This window comes from Felis catus, chromosome B1 (genome assembly GCF_018350175.1).
Source record: "Felis catus isolate Fca126 chromosome B1, F.catus_Fca126_mat1.0, whole genome shotgun sequence".
NCBI classification, from domain to species: Eukaryota; Metazoa; Chordata; class Mammalia; order Carnivora; family Felidae; genus Felis; species Felis catus.
Genome location: NC_058371.1, coordinates 167,404,932 through 167,428,338, shown reverse-complemented (window position 1 = coordinate 167,428,338; position 23,407 = coordinate 167,404,932). Strand labels below are relative to the sequence as shown.

Below are 23,407 nucleotides of genomic sequence, written 5' to 3'. Positions count from 1 at the left end.
GGAGGGAGGGAGAGAATGAGTGGGGGAGGGGCAGAGAAAGAGGAAGACAGAATCCGAAGCAGGCTCCAGGCTCCTAGCTGTCAGCACAGATCCCGAAGCGGGGCTCAAACTCAGGAACCAGGAGATTATGACCCGAGCCAAAGTCGGAAGCTTAACTGACTGAGCCACCCAGGTGCCCCATGCTAGTTGCCCTTTTAAACCATGGCTTTTTTTCTGTGCCCAAGGAGAGAAGGATCCATTCCCGGTCCCTCACTACCATCCCTGCCATTCTCAGCATTGAGGATTGGGGGTTCTCTTGTTGCTGTGTCTGTGTGTTGCTGTTCTTGCAGTCTTCTCCATCTTTGGTTGTTTGGTAGCTGTTCAGTTAGCCCTCAGTTCTTTGGGAGGAATTGTTCTATAAATAGGTAAAATCTGATGTGTCTATGGAGGAGATGAGTTCAAGGTCTTCCTACATTGCTATCTTGAACCAGACCCTCAGTTCAAAGGAACTTAAATAACACACACATTCTAGGCCATCAGGAATGTTGAATGCATTAAAAAATTATTTAGATAGCTCAACTAAAATATGTAAATATATTTTATATGTTTTTATATATTATATATTATATATTATATATATTTAATATATAAAATTCTATAAATATGTATTTTATGTATATAAAATATGTAAAAATCTATAAAGTAGCTCAAAGATGATAAAAAAAAGCTCCTGTTTTACTCATTTCAAAGTCTCAAAATTTTTCTTGACATTGGAAATTATGATAGGAATAAAAATCTTGGAAACATGGTCAGAGGGACTTCTCAAAACAGATACCACAGCTTTCAAAAAATCTCCTGTTCTTGCTGAGAGGTCTGTAGCTCATTGTAAGGCCAAGTCCAATTTTGAGCAAGAGAATAGACATTTATCACACTGTTCATTTTGTCAAAAACTGTGTTTGAGAATATAATGGGTGCCAGTTGCTGGGTGACTGCTTATTCCTTCTATAACAACAAAGAAATGATACTATGCCTGCCCTTATGGAGCTCACATTCCAGAAGGGAATACAGACAAATGGCTGGACAATCATATTGTGATAAGAGCAGGGTGATGAATCAGTGAGGTTTCTTAGAAAAAATACACTAGGGTGGGGCGCCTGGGTGGCGCAGTCGGTTAAGCGTCTGACTTCAGCCAGGTCACGATCTCGCGGTCCGTGAGTTCGAGCCCCGCGTCGGGCTCTGGGCTGATGGCTCAGAGCCTGGAGCCTGTTTCCGATTCTGTGTCTCCCTCTCTCTCTGCCCCTCCCCCGTTCATGCTCTGTCTCTCTCTGTCCCAAAAATAAATAAACGTTGAAAAAAAAATTAAAAAAAAATACACTAGGGCAAACGCGAGTGGGGCTTATGCTGGTTATTGAGTAAAGGGAAGTAAGAAGCATTCCAGAAAGTGGGGCTAAGTGGTAGATGGGCCAGGGATAAGACAACACCTAGACGGAGTAGTTTACAGAACGTCAACATCCCACAGCTCACTTAACACCTTGTAAATCATGTTGCCAACTTGGCACATTGTATTGCAAAGGTTTGAAGGAAGTTTCATGTCACTTGCCAGTTTTCCTTTGAAATTGTTTTTAAAATTTAACTTCTAAATTGCCATTATTTCTGTAATTGATCTTGAAATGATTAAACAATTTAGGGAGACTGATCCAAACATTTAGAATTTAGGATCAGTTAAATTCAGTTTAGTTTTTCCATACTGGTCCTTATCACATGGTCTGTGCTCTTCAGTTCTTTCCCAAATCTGCCAGTTCCTTAGTCCCTCCACCCCATGACCACTAACTCCATTTTTGGTAGAGGGAGCTTTTCTTCTGGGCAGAGACTATTTTTGTATCCCTGTAGGAAAGCAGCAGTGTGGGTGAGTTCATTTATTCACATAGTATGCATCCCAATAACAAAATAACCAGTTCAGGTTAATGCTGCAAGAGGAGTAAATGTAGAAGCTGGGAAGCTACATTTTAATAAGAAAACTAATATGAAATAATAAAACTCCACTTTTCACAGTAGAAAGCTAGGTACATTCAAGTTCATACACTATGTATGGGAGCTCTAAGGCTGTTTTTCTGTTTATTTTCTTGGGGCTTTCAAACTATTTGATACATTTGTATATTCATTCAGATGCCAGATTAGAAATCAGATTATAAAACTCAGGTAGGTAATAACCTATCAGCAAATAAATTAAACTATAGAGAAGGGGGGGGAACCCCATTCCATTACAGTATAATATGGTAATTAATGGCTGCAATAATGTTCTTAATTCAAGAAAAAGGTAAGTATTTTCAATATTTTCTATTTACAGAAAATATGTACTGCATTTATACTTTTTAAATTAAATTATTGATTAAAAACATTAGGTATATGAGGAATTAAGCTTCAGCTATCTTGGGAATTACATTGGTGATACCTCCTAATTCCCTAATGGTGACCAGTCATATGTGATATAATATAACTCTAGCTATTAATAGTGTAAAACAGGTTTACTATATTAGAGAGCAAAACTGTAGGGTTTTGGGTTAGGGGGTGCTTGGGTTAGGGGGTGAAAGATCATTAGAAACCAAAGACACATGACAATATTCTAAATAAGAGAGCAAACAATGAAGGAAAAAGGGAGAAACATGGTAATGTCTAGCAACAGTAATTAAGGAATTTTTCCAATGCCTCATGCTGATTTGGAAAGGGTTTGTTGCTGTGTTTTGAAGAAGATCTGAATAAATGGCCGGTAAGTATTGCAGAGACTTTGTTTTTCTGGCAGGTGGCCACCACAGCAGATTGCTCCCTAAGTGTGCAGGAGACTGCTTTGTGATGAAAAGGTGGTGATGACCTGAAGATGACAAAAGTGTGTTGGAGTTCCATTGTAGAATGGCCACCGTGGCAAGTCTACAGGAAAAGGTACAGGTTTCAGCTAAAGGTAGGTGATGGAGCTATAGGCACTGATTGCCACAAGTCTATACTTGAGATTTTGATAAAGTTTTATCATATTTTCTGTTATATTTAAAATAAATTTAAAATAAATCAAAAGTGCTAGTCTGGCATTTCAGATGATCCCATGAGAGAGACAGAGAGAGGAAAACAAAAAAAAAACAATATGGCCCCATTGTTCTCAAGCTACTTTCACTTTGCTTTATTTTTCTTCATAGCCCTCTTCATTTGCTGATGAGGTGAGGTTGGTGGAATCATGTCCCTAGAGATGTCCATGTCCTAATCCTCACAATCTGTGGACATGTTACCTTACATGGCAAAAGGGACTTTGCAGATGTGATTACATTAAGGACCTTGAGTTGAGGAGATTTTGTTGGATTGAGTAAATACTGTCTAATACCATAGGTCCTTAAGAGCAAAGAGAACCTTTCTTTGCTGTAGTCAGAAGGAGATAGGACTATGAAAAGATGATCAGAACATTGTTGGCTTTGAAGATTGAGGAAGGGTTCCATGTGAGAAGGTTCTAGAAGTAGGGAAAGACAAGGAAACTGATTCCTAGAACTTCTAGAAAGGAATGAAGCTCAGCTAACACCTTGGTCTTAGCCTTGGGAGATCAGTGTTGAAATTTTAACCATAAGAATGATAAGGTAATGAATTGGTGTTGTTTTCAGCCACTACATTTGTGATCATTTGTTATAGCAGCAATAGAAAACAAATACATATGGTAGATGTTTTCTTCTTGTCTGTCTCCTCATTTCCCATATATACACACTAGAATGTAAACCTTAAAAGGTCATGGAATATTCATTTTCTTCAGTGCTCTATCCCTAGGATATTTTGATATGTAGCAAGTATGCAATAAATACTTATTGAATGAATGGAAGATTGCATGTGAGAACTATTTGAATAGAATTTATGAAAATTCACTCCAATAAATGTGTTAAAATAACTATATCAAATGATACATTTTATGGTAATTCTGATATATTTTTGTCTATATTATTTGAGCTTCAAAAACACTTCCTATATCACATTTTACATATATGTAAATAGGTATTCACAACATTAAGAAATGTACCCATATTCTCATTACTTATCAAGACTAACAGCAAACTAACATTTTAAAAGCAACTTAAACAGAGGCCACCTGCATAGCTCAGTTGGTTAAGCCTCCGACTTTGGCTCAGGTCATGATCTTGCAGTTCATGAGTTCGAGCCCCACGTTGGGCTCTGTGCTGACAGCTCAGAACCTGGAGCCTACTTCAGATTCTGTGTTTCCCTCCCTCTCTGGCCTTCCCCCACTCACTATGTGCCTCTCTCTCAAAAATAAATAAACATAAAAAATTTAAAAATAATAAAAGCAACTAAACATGTAGGAACCAGTTAAGCACCATATAATTTGATACAGTTAAGAAACTGAGAAACATTCGCATAAGGCCACTGGCATCCCAGAGATGCTTCACAAAGTGACAGTAACTTTAGTAGGTCTTTCTGTAGTCCAGGGCTTTGGGCTTGTCTTTACATTATCGTATTTCATTTGGATACAGAATGTGAAATAAACAAATTCCAGGGTTTTCCACAACAATCAGTTCACATGAGTTCTTTAAATTCTCTGATTATCATAGCTCTTCCTCCTCAGTGAGGTTCTAGCTTAGAAATCTTGGCTTTGCTGACGTGCGGAGAGTGGTCAAATACCAACACCCGGGATGCTTCCCTGGGGTTAGAAAGGACATATTTTGAATTATTGAGTAATTGAATAATATGACAACTATATAAGTAGTGATGGAGGATATAACTTTCCAGTGACCATAAATACCACTTTTTGCTCAGGAGAAAGGCTCACTGATGGAAAGTTCTTTGGGCATGGCATCAGATCAAGAACAGATAGAGAAATACTTCATCCTGGCCACCGTAAGGACAAATGAGCTTTTTGTGCCACAAGTATGTATCCAATTCATTCATTTGTTCATTCATTCATTTGTTCATCTTCTTAGTACCAGGCACTCTTTTCTGGGCTAAGAATATGTCAAAGAAGAAAGCAGGTAGGAATTTGTGCCCTCATAAAATTTATACTACAGTGGGAGGAAAAAAGACACATGGTGTCAATATTTTCAGAAGTAGGTTTTGGATTTTCAAGTTCTTTTATTTCAGGTTGTTTACCGAATTATTTTCTATGGTGTCTCTATGAATTGGATAGTGCTAGATGGATAAATATTATTTTATGCTTTGTTCCCTCTTCCATAGTTGCTGTGAGGACACTTGACTTGTGTTTTAGCGCTTGGCCAAGTATTTTACACTCCAGTTGTTTAGGTCATGGCTCAGTGATGTTGATAGACATGTGTCATACTTATATGTCCTTACACTTTCTCACTTACCCATTTAATGACTGCCTTTTTAGGTTTTATTATTTCTAAAGATATCTGCTTTTATCTACTATCTATTGAAAGTATCATTTTAAAACTGAAAGCAGAATTTACAGGCATTGCAAAAACTTCAAAATACGGAGTATATAAGATTATACCTGGTTCTTTAGCTGATTTCTCTCCTTAGAAGTTTGGTGACTGTCTTTCTATGTCCCTCCTCTAAACACACCTTTTTTTCTCCTCCAAAGCAAAATCCTACGTTACATTTTTCCCCCCAAAGAAGTTTAACCGTTACTTATTTTTTTTTTTGTGGGAGTATAGGAATGTGTTCCATTTATCAAATAGATGTTCTTGTCTATATTCACATGTTAACACCTTTTTCTTCTCTCTCTCTCCCTCTTCTATTATAAAGGTGAAAGAAGGAAGAAATAATCTTAATATAAAACCTTATGGGTCTCCAGTAATAATTTTAAGGGACATTGGGTTTTAAGTATGTACAGCTTCTCTAAAGAAGTTTATTTTAACTAAATTTTCTCTGCCTTGAATTTATTTTCATTATCTCTAACTTGTTAAAATAGACTTTTAAAATTTCTAGTTACTTGTTATAATTAACTTTACATGGACTCTGTGTAGGCAGCCACCAAATTGCTTCAGTAGATTTAGAAATTGCAAAGAGCTGTCCAATATCAGGAGCTAAATGAAGCTTATGTCGATTCTCAATAAAGGTCTTAGAAATGTAAGCAGTAAGAACTATTTGGCCATGACACAGATGTTCTGATCATTACAGGAACTGTGTCTTTAATTAAATTTGTACGCTAGTGCCAGTTCAAAAACTTTGTTTTTCATACAAAAACCCAATTATATAGCCAAAAGGATGTTCATGCTCCAATGAGTTGAAAGTCAAGAAGAAAAATGTTACAGTATTAATGCAAGCTTTTATTCAAGCACTGATGTTTTTACTACATGATAAAAATATCTGTAAGAGTCAAGAGTTTATTTTTCACCAATAAAATGCTATTTAAGCCAAATGGAAATTGACTTAAAATTTAAAACCAAGGTTTTTTGTTTGTTTTTTCAGCTTCTATTTAAGCCAAGTTTTTAACATATTAACATTTTGTATTTTTTTTTATTTATCAATCAATATCTGCTTATAAGGCCTGCTATTTTACCATCTTGAATTTATATTTTAGTTAACAAATTCTCCTTACTTACATTTAAATAATTTATACTTCCCTTCATATAGCCTAAGGATTTTAGAGAAGATTAAATAATCAAAAAGCAAGTAACATTTTTATTGCTTTGGTCTAGAATTATGCTACAAAAAGTAGATAAAAAATTATAATATTTGTTTTACATAATATAAATAAAAAGGCTGAAGATATTGTCCATAATGCAATTATCTGTAATGTCCATCAAACTCACACAACACAGCTCTGTATACACTTAGTGCCCTAAAACATGAGGAATGAAAATGACATTTCAGAATATTAAGCTCACTGTTTACTAAAGAATGTAGAAATCTCAATTGTTTTGCAGCAATGAATTTTATTAAAATATTACAATTCTGTAATGTCAAAATCTTGGGATTTTCACTTACCTGCTTTACATGTGAGTAGATATTCTAGGAAAGTAAAAATAAAAATTAAAGAAAAATTAGAGAAATATTTTGAAAAAAGCAGAATATTTTTTAATATTACTTTTTTAAATATAGCAAAAGTTCAGTTGTGTTGTTAAATCCAATTTTATTAGATTGATACTTTGCCTCTTTTATTCTTTTGAGTATTTTATTTTCTATGTATGTATTTACTTATTTTTTTTATTTTTGAGAGAAAGGGAGAATCTTTTATTAAATCTTTTTTAATGTTTATTTTTGAGAGACAGAGACAGAGCATGAGTGGGGGAGGGGCAGAAAGAGACAGAGACAGAATCTGAAGCAGGCTCCAGGCTCTGAGCTGTTAGCACAGACCCAATGTGGGGCTTGAACCTGTGAACCATGAGATCATGACTGAACCAAAGTTAGACACGCAACAGACTGAACCACCCAGGCCCCCCAAGAGAAGGAGAATCTTCTTCAGGCTCCACGCTCAGCACAGATCCTGGCATGGGGCTCAATTTGAGAACCCTGGGATCATGAGTTGAACCACCCACGTGCCCCTCTTTTGAATATTTTAGAATGAAATGATCTAGATTCCAATTACATAACTGTTTGAGCCCATATACTCCAGTATACTCCATATACTCCTATATATATATATTATATATTATATATATATAATATATATGTATTATATATTATATATATAATATATATGTATGTATTATATATATAAATAAACATTTTCTAAGAGTAACCCAGGCAAAAGTCCAATTTCTCTAAAACTGTCTAGAAAAGTCTACACAAAAATTAAGGTGAGATAAATCTGAAAAAAATAACTCACATTGATAAACTTAACTATTGAATCTAACTCAAATGGTTCAAAGAGAACACCTCAAGGTGTCTCTGTTTTCTAGGAATGATATAATGTCCAATCACCTCTGTCCACCACCCTAGTTATATTGTCTAATGCCCTGCAACAGACATAAAATTTCTTACTTAAAAAATAAGTTTATTTTTGAGAGTGTGTGAAAGAGGGAGGGGCAGAGAGGGAGACAAACCCAAACAGGCTCTGTGCTGTCAGCACAGAGCCCGACATGGGGCTTGATCTCATGAACTGTGAAATCATGACCTGAGCCAAAATGAAGAGTTATATGCTTAATTGATTGAGCCACTCAGGTGCTCCCAAATTTCTTACTTTTAACATATATGCTTTATATTTGAAGATGAAGTAGGGAATGTTAAAATGAAAATAACTTACCTTTATATTGTTTATCATAGTCTTAATAGGGGTATAGCCTTAATAGGAAATGGGGTACATATAAAGAACTTGGTATTGTTAATGACCCAATCTCTTTCATACCCTTTTTTGTGTTGAAAGTGAGATTTCTAAATTTGGGATGGGTTGTTTCTCTGGCTATGAGTATTGGGCTAGTCTTCCTGACTGGAGAGATGTACATCCTAGAGACCAGTGATCAAATGTGTGTAATTGCAATGGGAGGCTGACATTCTCAGCAGGCTCTTACCCCCTGATTTTCCATTCTCTGCTTAAACCACATGCATTTCACCCCTGGATTTTTGAAATTTTATGTCTTATTGATACTGTTGCCGTTTCCACCTTTGAAGCCCTTGAAAAGATCAAGATCAGTTGCCTTGCAGAATTTTAGTAAATGTTACTGACCTTCAGATGTTTGCTAATATCATGACAATGTCAAATGCAAATCAAATTTACTTCAAAGTTGTAATTTTATAGAGATTAAATCCTACTTACTTTAACAACCTCACATTTAGCTCCATCCAAACACCATATCAACCTCAATGGGTACAGAATTATTATAGATGATAAGAGGAACTGTCCTGAACATGTAGCTTTCCTTCTCCACCTCACTACCCTGCCAGCCATTTGGAGATGTGTGTCCTTGATGGGTGTCATTTAAATCTTCCTTTCTTTTTGACTCTTGACAAATTATGACATCAGTGTCGGTCTATTAATTCTGGAAAACTGCATAGTTCTAGTTAATTTCTAGATGTACATCTTTCCACTATCCAAGCTGTGATGTCTTTATTCCTTATATCACATTAAAGAAAGGTGTCATGTATGTGACTGGGAGAAAATTTATCCATAAATGTTTCTATCTGTAAATGTTGAAACAGCATACAAGGGAACAAGGACAAATATTTATATATTAGAATAAATAAAAGTTCAGGCTATGGCTGTTTTTTAGGCATCAGCATACTGCTTAGCTCTGTTGAATTGGTTGGTACTTACTATATTACACTTCAAGCTTGTTTGGGTATCCCTTGTTTTAGACGTACTCCAACCTTTTGTCATTGCTACTACAACTTTTAGAGATCACTGGCCATCCATATGTGTAACTGTAAAAAAATACTTTGGCAAAAATTTCTACATATGTACCTAAATCCACAGTCTTTGTCTCTCACTGGGAACACAGGTAATATTTCCCAATCTCATTTATTGTGAGGTGTGGCCATGTGACTAGCTTCTAGCTATAAGATTATGAGTAGAAGAGATGCATTTCCAGCTCAAGACTTTTATGAAACTAATATGCCTTCTCTTTACTTTACTTCCTCTTCACTCATTAAATGCAAACATTAGTGGGGCCCTGGAGAAAACAGAAGTTTTAAATGGAAGGAGCCCGAATTAATGGGTAAAAAGAATGTTGACCAGGAACACTTTTTGGTTGGTTAATGTGAGCAAAAACTAAACTTACATTATGATTGAGTCACTATATATTTTGGAGTCCTTTTCCTGTAATATAGATACCAACATTGACATTTTAGTAATTGTACATTTTTATTCTAAAATAAGAGTCAAGCCACTAAAGTTGTGAATGTAATGTGAGTATTGCTGCAACCATAAAAAGAGCTGTAGTTAGAAGATTTCTGAATTGGTTTAAAGCCTAAAGAAATAAACTCCTAGTGCTAGGTAGTTACTAAGCCAATTTTTTTTTAATTTGATAAAAGTCTCGGTTCTCCCCAGTTCCTACTTTATAATCTAATCCTGAGTATTGGACTCCAAGACTATAACCATCCCTAAAAGCCTATTGAGTTGGCCCATCTGTCCCTACATGTCTGTTTTTGATTCCCAGGCCTTCTATGAGTGAGGAAGACACCTTCCTACTGACTACAGACAGGTGCTCTCTAGGTATCATGTGTGATGGGGCAGATGCTTCCTACCCTGCTCCTTAGTATTTTTTTTAACCTTTGGTCTTCTAAACATTCTGTGCACAGTCTGCTCTGAGTGATTTATCTTTGGTAACCATATTCAATAATAAATTCCAACGATGGTTCTCATTTGGGATGAGTGAGCATATTTTGTTCAGAACTCTTATTGAGTGATCTAAGACATGGTTTCTATAGGCACCATGTGGCGTCAATGATGTTTGCTCACTTTACACAGAACCTTCAAGATTGTGTCAGGTAGCTTTCTACTACTTTATAGCTAGGGCTCCCGTTTCCTATCTGAGTGGCCCTGCTAGCTCATAGATCATCTACACAGTGGACACAATTGACATACCTGAGATCAGTTAATGAGAGACTTCTAGATTACGTGCCTCACCCACCTTCTCCAGTTTTTGCTCATGGTTATATCATGTTGCAAGAAGAGTCCAGTTTGTAATGTAATAGAAGACAAGACTGAATTTAAGCAACTTGGGTTCAGTTCAGGCTCACTACCTACCAACTAAGTATATTCCTGAGATTTTATTATTTCTGCTAAAAATTATGAATAAAAATACCTCTTACTGCAAATTCAGTAAGAACTTGAGTTGTTTCACTAGGGTTGCTGCAAGGACTAAATAAAATAATGACCCTGGAAACCCTTCAAAAATGTTATACAAATAAAGTATTTATATAGTTGGTATAGATATAATGTTTCCAGAGTGCCTCAGCATCATTACAGTATATACTGTTTTAAACACTTAATATATAATAAGTTCACAAAATATAAGTGGGTGTTGACTTTTTCCTATTATACATTGTGTGAATCTTTTTCTCTCTTTATATAGCAATCAAATAATTGTTCTGGCTTTCCTTTTCACATTATTCTAAATAAACAAAGACTTGAAATGAAGGAAATTGAGTAGATGAGGCACATTGCAATGAATCTCAAGAGCCTAGTGAATTTCAGCAATAGAAAAGCAGTCCCTGAAGTTTGCTAGCCTCAGACACATCTGCCTGCCTGTTTCATAGCCGCTCGGTGAACAGAATGTTGTTTTGGAGGGATAACTTTGTAGTTGCGCAGCAAGGTCTCCTGTCTTGGGATATGAACTGAGACATTTTAGGAGATGACTACCACAACCAAGAAAATAGGCAGATGCTATTAACTAGATCCAGCAGGAGCCATGAATAAATTACATACCATGAAAACTTTTTGTGAACTGAAATTTCCAAAGATCTTTCTTCACTTTATGCTCCATTTCTTTTAGCTGCTGCTTTTTCTTTTACTTTTTTTCCCCAGCGTTAGCAGTGCCGAAGGGTTTGCCAATGATGCATTTTATTTATTTATTTTTAAACATAACACATGGGCTCTTTAGATGAAACAAAAGTGACATACTCTATTTTCCACAAACAACAATTGAATCCTTCCATTGCTCTGCGTGGTAAAACATCACTTACATTTAACGTTGTGTATCAATAACCTGACCTCTGCCTGTAGTGTACTTCCTGACATATAGAAAGTGTTTACTGTGTCATTTTCAATAAGTGAATGTTGTAATAGGGTGTTAGTTGAGAATCATTGCTTGCATTTTCTTCCATGCATACCCAAAAAAAGATAGAATTGTTATATCTTCTGAATTTTTCTTCAGATAAAAGATAGGTGCCACAGTTGCATAGATACTTTTTATAAAGATTTCCTTTGAAAAATATGTCCATTCCCTGGTGGATAGAATAGATTTTCATATAGCAACATTAGTGTGGGTGGGAATAATGTGCGCCTCTAATAATTAAAAGTTGACCTGCTTATTTGAGGCAGGTACATATTTGCCTAAATAAATCTTAAATAAGATGAAGGATATCCTTTGGGAAAAATAAAGGGTAGCTGTTTTGGTTGTCTGACAGTATCCTGTCTCTACTTAAAGACTCTACTTAAAAAACAAAATCAGATCTTTGTTGCTTCTTATACATGTATTAATCACATCATGGGAACCTCATCCAGATTAGGGCTTCAACATATGAATTTGGGAAGAGACATAAACATTTAGTCCATAGTTCATCAGTAGGGAACCTGCACTATCGCTTTACAGAAGGAGAAATGGTTAATGGTGAGTACTTAGATATAACCAAGCAAGTTTCAGAAGCAATTCTAAGGATTGAGAAATTTGCTCAGGATTATCTAGTGGTTAACAGTTAAGAATCAATATAATACAATAAAAACATGTCTCAAATTTTACAATGTGAAGTCAACACAATATAATATTAGTGTAATTATTAGTGATGGACCTTGACTTAAGTAAATAAAGTGGAAAAAAAATAATACCATTGCTTAATGTTTACTGTATTTACTTTACTTTGTGTTTATGGTTAATGATAATGTTTTCCATTTAAGGTATTAATTTAATAATTCCTTTTGAAAGCTAAACTTACTCTAGAGAAAGAAATCCTTTGATTTAATACATATTTAGTAAGTTCTCTTAGATATGACAAAATCCTGAAGTTGGTACATTAGAAAATAAAGTATAGGAACACTAGATTATCATAAATTTTAAGTGTCCCTTCTATAAACACCTCTATGGGTTCCTGTTGTGACCTTTTATGACACTCAACAATTATATGGACTGTAGTTGTATTTATTCAAGATTTTATTTATTGCACTTTGAGCTATTTTTATCTTGCACTTTTCTATCATGGTTACCACCACTCACTTGTTACATATACTAAACCATATTACCTACTACTAGGATTATAACAAAATATATAAAACTAATTCCATAATCTTGTTGGGTGGTAAACATCTGCATGGAAGGCTAATTACCATGAACTGGCCTTTATCCAGTTGCAGAATACGAGGAATAATCTGAGTGTCCACATGCAATTTGTATGTTAAATTGTCTTGGCAATTGTATAAAAATTATGAAGGGATAATCAAAACATGTGACCTTCTAAATTTGTTTGTTTTAGTCTTAGGTTTTGACCTTTAAAATCATTATAAAAAGCACATTATTTTATGTGAGTTAAAGTCTTATAAGAAAGACTAGCTAAGTAGCTAAAATAATTGTTAGTATCTGTTTCTCTAAGAGGTAAAAGATGGTAGTCCAGTTACTGAAAGTAAGAGAAAAGAGTGAACATTGAAAAAAGTGTCAAGCTTGAGGGGGAAAAAAAAACACATTTTGCCTTTTCTTGTCCTTTTTTTTTTTCTTTTTTGAAACTCAGTAGCATCCCTGTCTTCCAAATTGCTCTTTCCCTGAAGATATTTTCAAATTCTTTAAAGATGTTTTAAAGAAACTTATTTTAATTTTACTTAAAAAATGTAATGCACATTTTTGAAGCAGAGAGAAGTCTCCACTAGATCAAGTATAGGATATCAAGTTGTCTCAATAAGCAACTGGTTGAAAATCAAAGGTTTTTGACATTGTATACTAGAAGAAAATAATCTTTAGCCATAGATTGTGATAATATCATATAGTTTGTTTCTATTGCCCTACTAGATATCAGTTCTTGGTGATACTCTGCATACTTAAATATTTTATATCCTGGAAGGATACCTAGGTGGCTCAGTAGGTTGAGCATCTGACTCTTGATTTCCACTCAGGTCATGATCCCAGGGTTATGGGATTCAGCCCTATGTCAGACTCTGTGCTGGGCATGGAGCCTGCTTGAGATTCTTTCTCTCTCTTCCTCTGCCCCTCTCCCCCACTCATGCTCTCTCTTTCTAAAATTAAAAAAAAAAAAGGGGCGCCTGGGTGGCACAGTCGGTTAAGCATCCGATTTCAGCCAGGTCACGATCTCGCGGTCGGTGAGTTCGAGCCTCGCGTCAGGCTCTGGGCTGATGGCTCAGAGCCTGGAGCCTGTTTCCGATTCTGTGTCTCCCTCTCTCTCTGCCCCTCCCCCATTCATGCTCTGTCTCTCTCTGTCGCAAAAATAAACGTTGAAAAAAAAATTAAAAAAAAATTAAAAAAAATTATATATCTATATCTATATCTATATCTATATCTATCTATCTATCTATCTATCTATCTCCTGGGATAAATATTGTGAATATTTTTTTCTTAGGTTTTATTTCCAAACACCTATGTTAAAAAATATGGAGTATTAAGAAAAATACTTAATATTAATTAATTTAATTAAGTTAATTAAGTTAATTGATTTAAGTTAATTAATTAATTCTTAGCCTATTAATTAAGTACTGCTATATAACTGCTACCCAAAAATATAATGACAAATAGTTCTGCCTCAATGTGACCAAACATCACATTTCACTTAGCAAGGCAGAGGTCAGAAACCAAAGAAAAGGGCATCCTCCTGTTAAACAGTAAAAGAAAATTATTGTCTTTCAAAATATGTAACTATGGGCACCTGGGTGGCTCAGTTAGTTGAGTGTTTGACTTCGGCTCAGGTCATGATATCCTGATTCTGTAGTTCAAGCCCTGAGTCAGACTCTGTGCTGACAGAGAATCTCAAGCAGACATTGTCAACATGGAGCCGTATGTAGGGATTGAATGCACAAACCGTGAGATCAAGACCTGAGTTGAAATCAAGAGTCAGATGCTTAACTGTACTGAGCCACCCAGTGCCCCTCTGTATTCTTATTCCTTATAGCACAGACACACACACTATGAATGGATATACATACAGACACTCAGAGGAGACAGGGCGTGCATCATCTGACACACCTAAGCTCCTGCCCATATACAAAGATGTGTGTGACTCTCACACTGAAGTTTCATTTCTGAGCACAGCCTTGCCATTTCTTCTCCTCACTTGTACCTAGCCCTAACCCTCCACTCTCTGTATGTCCTGCTTCTCCAGCTTGTCTGCTTAAGAACATTAAATTCAGTGACCTACCACTTCAAGCATGTCTGTTTTAGCATTCCTGAGTTGCCTTTCCAATTTCTGATTCAATATTTTCAAGGCATCCCATGTCATTATTTGACAGCTCTCATTTATGGACAAGGGTTATTTCCTAGTCCCTCTTCATACTCAGACACCCCTCAGCCTAACTAGGTTGTGTATTTTCCCTAAAGGAGAAGGACAGGGGTGCCTGGGTGGCTCAGTGGGGTAAGCATCCAAATCTTGATTTCAGCTCAGGTTTTGATCTTACGGTTCATAAGTTTGAGCCCCATGTTGGGTCCTGTGTTGACAGTGCAGAGCCAGCATGGAATTCTCTCTCTCCCTCTCTCTCTCTGCCCCTCCTCTGCTTGCACACTCTCCCTCTCAAAATAAATAAATACATGTTAAAAATTTTCAAAAAAAATAAAGAAGGGCATATGTTTGGTCAGTTTAAGTTCCTAACCATTGATGGACCACATTAGTGTAGATACCATACCCAAGTGGGAGATCTGGTTTCTCACTTTTGCTTGATGTGGCTGAGTAGGCAAAGATATTCAGAGTGGGCCTCTCTTTTTCTTCATTCATCTATGCGTGTACAGAGGGGGTCAGAGCCTGATGTGTAATAATGAAGATATGATGGTGGTGATGCTGATAATCATCATCATGATAAATAATATTTACTTGGTGCTTAGTATTTATCTTCCATTTTTTAAATCATTTTACATTAGCATCTTCATTACTCATTATTTCATTACTTCATTACTCACAACTCTGGAGATGATTATTCCATTCCACAGATGAGAAAATGTACAGAGAATTGAACTCGTATGTCCAAGAAGTTGGCATTGCTGAGTTCAAAAGTAGCCATCCTGCTTCTTCTTTATTCTTGACTTTTCTCCATGTAAACTGTTAGGAATGTGGCAAGACATCAAGATTCATAGGTGAGAAAGGAAGGAATGTGAAACTTGATGGAGAGAGTAGAAGTTTGTTTACATCCCAAGACTACAACGTATTTAGTTGCAGTGTTTAACAGAGTACCACAATAAGGGTATTGAGTGGCATTAGATTCTCATTTTGCAGCTGTCCCTAGAGACAGTGCTTTCAGAAAGTTTATAGGTAGAATTTGGGGATATGATAATTTAATTGACAAGAGCAGTAACTGGCCATTTATGCCTTTAATGTCAACTATCTTCACCCCAAACCCACCATCATTTCTAATTTACATAATTTTAATCTCAACTTCCTTTTTAGTTAGTATGCAACTAGTTTAAACTGACATTTTTAAAATTTCCATTAATTAAAGGCACAGATTTAAATTTTAAAATTTACTTTCTTTTTCACAGCCTTCAAATATTTGAAAAATCAATGTGGTGAAGTGATGACTGAGCGACTATTTGATTTGTACTTTTATGGTCCATTGACCCTAAAATAAGGGACAGAAAAGTCATTGTGTTAAGGTCTGTGACCATTCAGCCTAAGACTAAAATGTGCTCACTTCAGGTTAGATAATGAGAATGATGCAAGAAAACTATTTGTATGGACCAACTTTTGATAAGATGGTTCTACCTTAAAATAATTAGATAAGTTTAGACTTATAACACATGTTTAGAGGTCAGAATTGAGTCTATTCACATTATGGTGTTTATTTATCAGATCTGTTTCTCATCTAGCCACTAGAGTCTCATGTAGAGAACAGAGAGGAGTTGGGAAAGAAGGAAAAAAAAGGGGGGTGGGTGGGTGGGTCTGAATCAACCAAGAGATCCAGAAACTGATGGAGATATTTTACTTAAAAAGGTCTTAAGACTAAGGAATTCAAATCAGTATTTCCTTGATGTTCTTAAAGGAAATATGCATTCTTTTTTTCCCCTCTTTTTATTGAACACACAACCTGAGTGTGAAAACCTAATGTTGAATAGAGTTATACATTTCTTTGTTGTTGATGTCTCTGGAGTATGCTTCTACAGAGCTACCCAGCAGAAGTAGCACTGAGAGTGCTTAGAAGAAAAAAAAATAGCTCAACTTAGGAAGAAATGAAATGTCTTCATGTAGCTTTGGAGACAGGGCCTCAGCAGCTGACAGTATTAAAAAGGGCTAAAGTAGAACAAATAATTCTTGAATGCCCTGTGGTTGCTAATTGACATGGTCATGATATCCAGAAAATACACTGCAGGATGACTGCTGTGATTTTGGCAGGGAATGTCTTGCTTAAAGTGGGAAATCCTGTAATAACAGGTGGACAGTAAATGAGCAGAGCCAGGAAATATATTTTTTTTCTAAATTTGACCTTTTTGTCAAACCCTGGTCTTGCTCAGCCATGTACCAAATTAGATCTATGTGTCTGGGGATCATTTCTAAACTCCCACTGAATTAGATGACTCTTCATTTACTAGTTAGTAAATGAGAGAAATATTAATAGGTATTACATGTTTAATTAGGAAATTATTTATGAGTGCACTATGAATTCACTTTTGGGCTAGGTGCCTTATACAATTGGAAAGATTTAATGCATTTAGGGGTAAAAATAGCATGCAAACATGAAAGTTTTACATAGTGGGCAGAAATCCATTATGCAGAAAAATAAATATTTAGGACATATTTTCCAACAGAAGGAAAAATACAAATGGTTTGGGATGCACTGTAAAACATGACATTAGAGGCAGAGTGCTTGTTAAAGAACTTAGAAGATAAATAGGATTTGGATCAGAAGAAAAGCAATAGCAAATTTTAAACGCTAGAATGTAAGTTCTACAAAGGCTTTTTTTTTTCTTCACTGTTTGTTCAGCATCCAGAACAGTGCCTGGCACACAACAGACATTGAGTACCTGTTTATTAAATGAATGAATGTGGAATTGTTAAAACACTGCAAAACCACTATATTCTTTTTTTTTTGATGACATTTGAGATGATATGATTAGAGAGAAGTTTCTCTCTTTGGACTTAAACTTGGCAGAGAATATGGCTAAGGTTGACCAACTTCTGTCTCATATCAATTAAACCTTTCATGGGTTTTTACTCAAATGCAGTCATTAATGAGCAGCTGCTCAGGGCAATGATAATAATGATGATGATACATTGCCCTTACACCATCTCCCTTACCCATGGAAACCCAAGTGCTTTACCAACATAATTATCGTAGCTCTTATGGGAGTTAGGAAAGTATAATTAACATTGTTTGCAGATAGAAGTAGAAATAGAGATATTAAGCAACCAGCTTAGAGCGATGAAGTAAATCAGTTATTATTTTAAAAATTTCGGTCTTCAGATCCTTTTTTTTATTGAAGTATAATTGTCATCATTGTATTAGTTTTAAGTGTACAACATAATGATTTGACGTTTGTATATAGTGTGGTATCATCACTACAGTTAAGTCTAGTCACTATCTGTCATCATACATACAGATTTTTCTTTTCTTGTGATGAGAACTTTTTGGGTTTACTTTTTAGCAACTTTAAAACATGCAATACAGTATTGATAATAGTCACCATGCTGTACATTACATCCCCATGACATTTATTTTATAATTGAAAGTTTTCACCTTTCGACTCCCTTCACCCATTTTGCCCACTTTCCACCCCGCCTCTGGCAACAACCAATCTGTTCTCTATATTTATGAGCTTGTTTTTGTCTGTTTTAGATTCAACCTTTGGTGAAATCATGTTATATTTGTATTTATCTATCTTATTTCACTTATTATAATACCCTCAAAGTCCAGCCATATTGTCACAAATGGTAAAATTTCAGTCTTTTTAATGGCTGAATAATATTCCTACGTGTGTGTGTGTGTGTGTGTGTGTGTGTGTGCGCCAAATTTTCTTTATTCATTGTCAATGGGTGTTTACATTGTTACCATAGCTTCATGATTATAAATAAAGGTGCAATGAACATTGGGAATGCATATATCTTTTTGAGTTAGTGTTTTCATTTTCTTCGGATAAGTACCCAGAGTTGGAATTTCTGGATCATCTGTTCAACTTTTAATTTTTGAGGAAACTCCATATGGTTTTCTATAGTGGCTAGACCAACATTGCACATGAGTTCCTTTCTCTCCATATCCTCACCAGAACTCATTATTTCTTCTCCTTTTGATAATAGCCATTCTAACAGGTGTGAGGTAATACTTTTTTTGGTTTTGCTTTGCATTTCCCTGATGATTAGTGATGCTGAGCATCTTTTCTTGTGCCTATTGGTCATATGTATCTTCTTTGGAAAAATGTCTATTCAATTTATCTGATCATTTTTTAATTGACTTTGTTTTTGGCTATTGAGTTGTATGAGTTTTTATACATTTTGGATAGTTGCCCCTTATCAGATGCATGATTTGCAATTATTCCATTCCATAGGTTGCGCTTTCATTTTTTTGGCGGTTTCCTAGACTGTGCATAGACTTTCTGGTCTGATGTAGTCCTGCTTGTTTATTTTCATTCTTGTGGCCTTTGCTTTTGGTAACAAATCTAAAAAGTTATTGCCAAGACCCATGTCAAGCGGCTTACTGCTTATGTTTTCTCCTAGGAGTTTAATGGTTTCATGTCTTATTTTCAAACCTGCAATTCATTTTGAGTTAATTTTTGGGCATGGTGTAAGATACTGGTCCAATTTTCATTCTTTTGCATATGGTGGTCTAGTTTTCCCAGCACCATATATTGAAGAGACTGTCCTTTCTCTATCATATATTCTTGGCTCTTTTGTCATAAATAATTGACCATATATGTGTGTGGGTTTGTTTTTAGGCTATCCTGTTCTGTTTATCTATGTGTCTATTTTTGTGTTGATACCGTACTGTTTGATTACTACAGCCTTATAATATAGTTTTAAATTAGGAAGCATGATGCCTCCAGCTTTGTTCCTCTTTCTTAAGGTTGCATTGGCTATTCAGGGTCCTTCATGGGTCCAAACAAATTTTAGGATTGTTTTTGTGTTTCTGTGAAAAATGACATTGGGATTTTGATAGGGATTTCACTCAATCATTAGATTGCCTTGGGTAGTGTGCACAATTTAACGATATTCTTCCAGTCCATAAGCATTTATTTGTGTCATCTTCATTCCATTTATTTGTGTCATCTTTGATTTCTTTTACCAGTATCTTAGTTTTTAGTGTATGGGTTTGTTACCCCCCATGATTAAATTTATTCCCACATATATTATTCTTTTGATGTAAGTGAAAATGGGATTTCTGTATATTGCTTTTGTATTCTGCAGATTTAATGAACTCATGTATTCTAAGATTTTTTTTGGTGGAATCTTTATTTATTTTTTTTATATATAGTGTCACATCATCTGCAAATAGGAACAGCTTTATTTTTTTTGTTTCCAATTTGGACATTTGTTTCTTTTTCTTGCCTAAATTGTTCTGACTGAGATTTGCAGTACTATGTTGAATAAAAATGGGGAGAATGGGTGTCCTTGTTTTGTTCCTGAATTAGAGAAAAAGCTTTCAGCTTTCTCACATGGAATATCTTTTCTATTATCTTTTGAGTCTTTATTTCATTTATTTCTGTTCTGATCTTTGTTATTTTCTGCTGTTAACTGTGGGATTTGTTCCTCTTGTTCTAGTTTCTTGAGGTGTGAAGTTAGGTTATTTTTTTGAGATTTTTCTTATTTCTTGAGGGTAGGCATTTATCACTATGAACTTCCCTTTTAGATCTGTCGTTGCTGCATTCCATAAATTTTAGTATGATGTATTTTCATTTGTGTCCAGGTATATTTTCTCTTTTGATTTCTTTGTTGACTGGTTGTTCAGTTACATGATGTTTAATCTCCACTTATTTTTTAAAAATTTTCCAGTGTTTATTTTGTGATTGATTTCTAGTTTCATATCATAGCATTGTGTGTGTAAAAGAGGATATGATTTCAGTTTTCTTAAATTTGTTAAGACTTGTTTTATTGCCTAACATATTATCTCTCCTGGAGTGTTCTATGTGCACTTGAAAAGAATGTGTATTCATTACTTTTGGATTGAATGTTCTATGGGTATCTTTTAAGTCATCTGGTCTAACATGTCATTTAAGGACAATGTTTCCTTATTGATTTTCTGTTTCAATGAACTATCCAGTGATATAAGTGGGGTATTAAAGTTCCCAACTATTATTGTATTGCTATTTCTCCCTTTAGTTTAATTAATAATTGCTTTACATAGTTAGGTGTCCCAAATATTTTATTTTTACTTCAAAATCAGTGAATGACCAATATCTGGTAACTATTTAAATCATTAATTTGGATGGTATTAAGATGACGGAAAGGAAGATAAATTTTGAACTTTATCCCTCAGTATGCTCCTTGAGACCTGATTTGAATTCTTGTACTAATTTATGGGTGCTAATAGGTTGAGAAAAAAATACATCTAGTGAGAGTCTTCTACATAAGTTTATTTGGTTCATATAAATTTAGGACCACAGTAATTATTCAGGTAGCAAGTGGAAATTATTGCTGTCCCATGTTTGGTTCCCTGTTCTCAAAGTTCATCTGCTTTCTTCTCCTCACTTATAAAAATGGCCCCAACCCAGATATTAAGATCAATCTTGATCTGTCAAGTGGATCCAAAGAATGATTAAGTTACATTGATTCACCATCAGGATAAGCTTACTTTTGATTTTGACTTGATCTTGTTTTTCACTTCTAGTGATAAAAATGCTTCATTGGTGTGTGTGTGTGTGTGTGTGTGTGTGTGTGTGTGTGCGCGCGCGCGCGCGCGTGCGTGCGTGTGTGTGTTGGGAGGGAATGCCAAGCATTTGTTTCTGTCTTCCCCTCTTCTTTTGTCAACAGTATACTTGTATCAGGATATTTCTGACACAAGTGACAGAAAACCAAATCCAAATGGGTATAAGCAAAGAAGTTTATTGGCTGTTCCAAGTAAAAACTTTAGGAGTAGAATTGACTTCAAGTGTAGTCTCTTTGAAGTCAAACTTCATAAAGATCCAGTTTTTCTTCCTCTCATGGTCACCTCTCATCAGTGCATGGGTTTTACTCTTGGGCTAGATGTGGTGGCAAGACAACAGCAGCAGCTCCAATTATGATCTTTCAGGTTTGAGTTCAACGGAGGAGAGTATTCTCGGAATTCTCAGAGCCTCAGAAGCATTTCCATTTTATCATATTTGTTTTGATTGTATGACCTGTTAGTCCTTACCACATTTTTTTTTCAAGGCATGCTATCTGATACATTAGGTTGAAAAAATTAGGGCCCACTCTCAAATGTGGGGTTTGAATAAATTCTCACTGAAACCATAATGCTTATTGTAACACTATGTATACCTCGCTCCCAACTTTTAGGGAACTGTTCTTTTACCCAATGTAGCTATATGATTTGTGGAGCTACCAATCGCAGTACTGCATAGCGGTTGTACCCCCAGTACGCCAACCCCCATGGTTGGATATGTGACATAGATTATAAACTGTGATGCTTATTTTCCCATCTAAAGTGATTGGTCCACTGAGTGACTAATGGCAACTAAATCAGTGTCTGTCCCTGGAATAAATACATATAATGAAAGGAGAAAGTTGTCTTAGATAAGTGGCAGATGCTCAGAGATATGCTGAGGGTTTGAGAAATGAATTTATAGAAACATTTGCTGGGTTTAGGCCCTAAGATTACCAGAACATCCCTGGTTTCTGCAGCCTTTCCATTGATTCTGTGGTTTTTTTTCTAGTACCCCTCCAAAGCTTTTGTTGTTGGTGGTGGTGGTGGTGTTTGCTTAACTGAATTCTAGTTATGTTTCTATCAGTAAAAAAAAATCTTTGTTCTCAAGACTTGACTTTCTTTCTAGTTTGGGTAAGTAAAATTTTGTTTTACCTCCCTATGAGTGAGTACCTGCTTTGAAAACATGCCTTGTATATCTTTTAAAAATTTCTACTGTGACATATTTTCAGACTTACAAAAAATTTCTGGAATAGTACAAAGGAATTCTTTATATGCAGAGCATCCAAATTTTTACATTTTACTATGTTTGCTCCAATCTTCTCTCTCTAAATACCTTATTTTTGTATAAATTGAGACTAAGTTGCATACATGATGCTCTTGACCCCTAAATCTTCAGTGTGTTCTTAAAACATGTGCATCATCTTGCATAGTTGAGGCAAAAAATCAAAACCATGATTATCATAGACAAATAATAGTATTTCAGACTTTTCCAATTGTCTCAATTACAGTCTTTAGAGCAAAAGAAAGTCCTGGATCATGCATTGTTTCCATCAGTCATATCTCTTTAGTCTTCTTTAATCTCATATAATTTTTTTTTGGTTCCTCCTTTTCCCTGACATTTTTGAAGATACAGGTTAGTTATTTTGTACTATACATATTATGCTAATTTGTCTTAATGCTAATGTGAATGTTGGTTACTTGGTTAAATTAGCATCTGCTAATTGCTTCATAAAATTTGTCAATTTTTTGGTAATTAATATGTATGTTGTGGGAAGGCACTTTAACTAAAATCTTTTGATTTCTTATATTTCCACCCACTCATTTTTTTTTTTGCAATCCCAGGCCTTTATAAATTATGTCTTT

The 23,407-nt window shown here is 35.3% G+C and overlaps 1 long non-coding RNA gene across 3 annotated transcripts in view; it reads left to right on the top strand.

Annotated features, from left to right (window-relative positions):
- Positions 1 to 2,610: 2,610 nt before the first annotated feature.
- Positions 2,611 to 23,407, top strand: part of LOC109499460 — a 111,986-nt gene continuing 91,189 nt past the window's right edge. The window contains exons 1-2 of one of the 3 annotated variants that reach the window (XR_006597122.1): positions 2,611 to 2,935; positions 4,777 to 4,887. This is a non-coding gene — a long non-coding RNA (uncharacterized LOC109499460). The other 2 variants (XR_006597121.1, XR_002741532.2) reach the window with 2 other exon arrangements.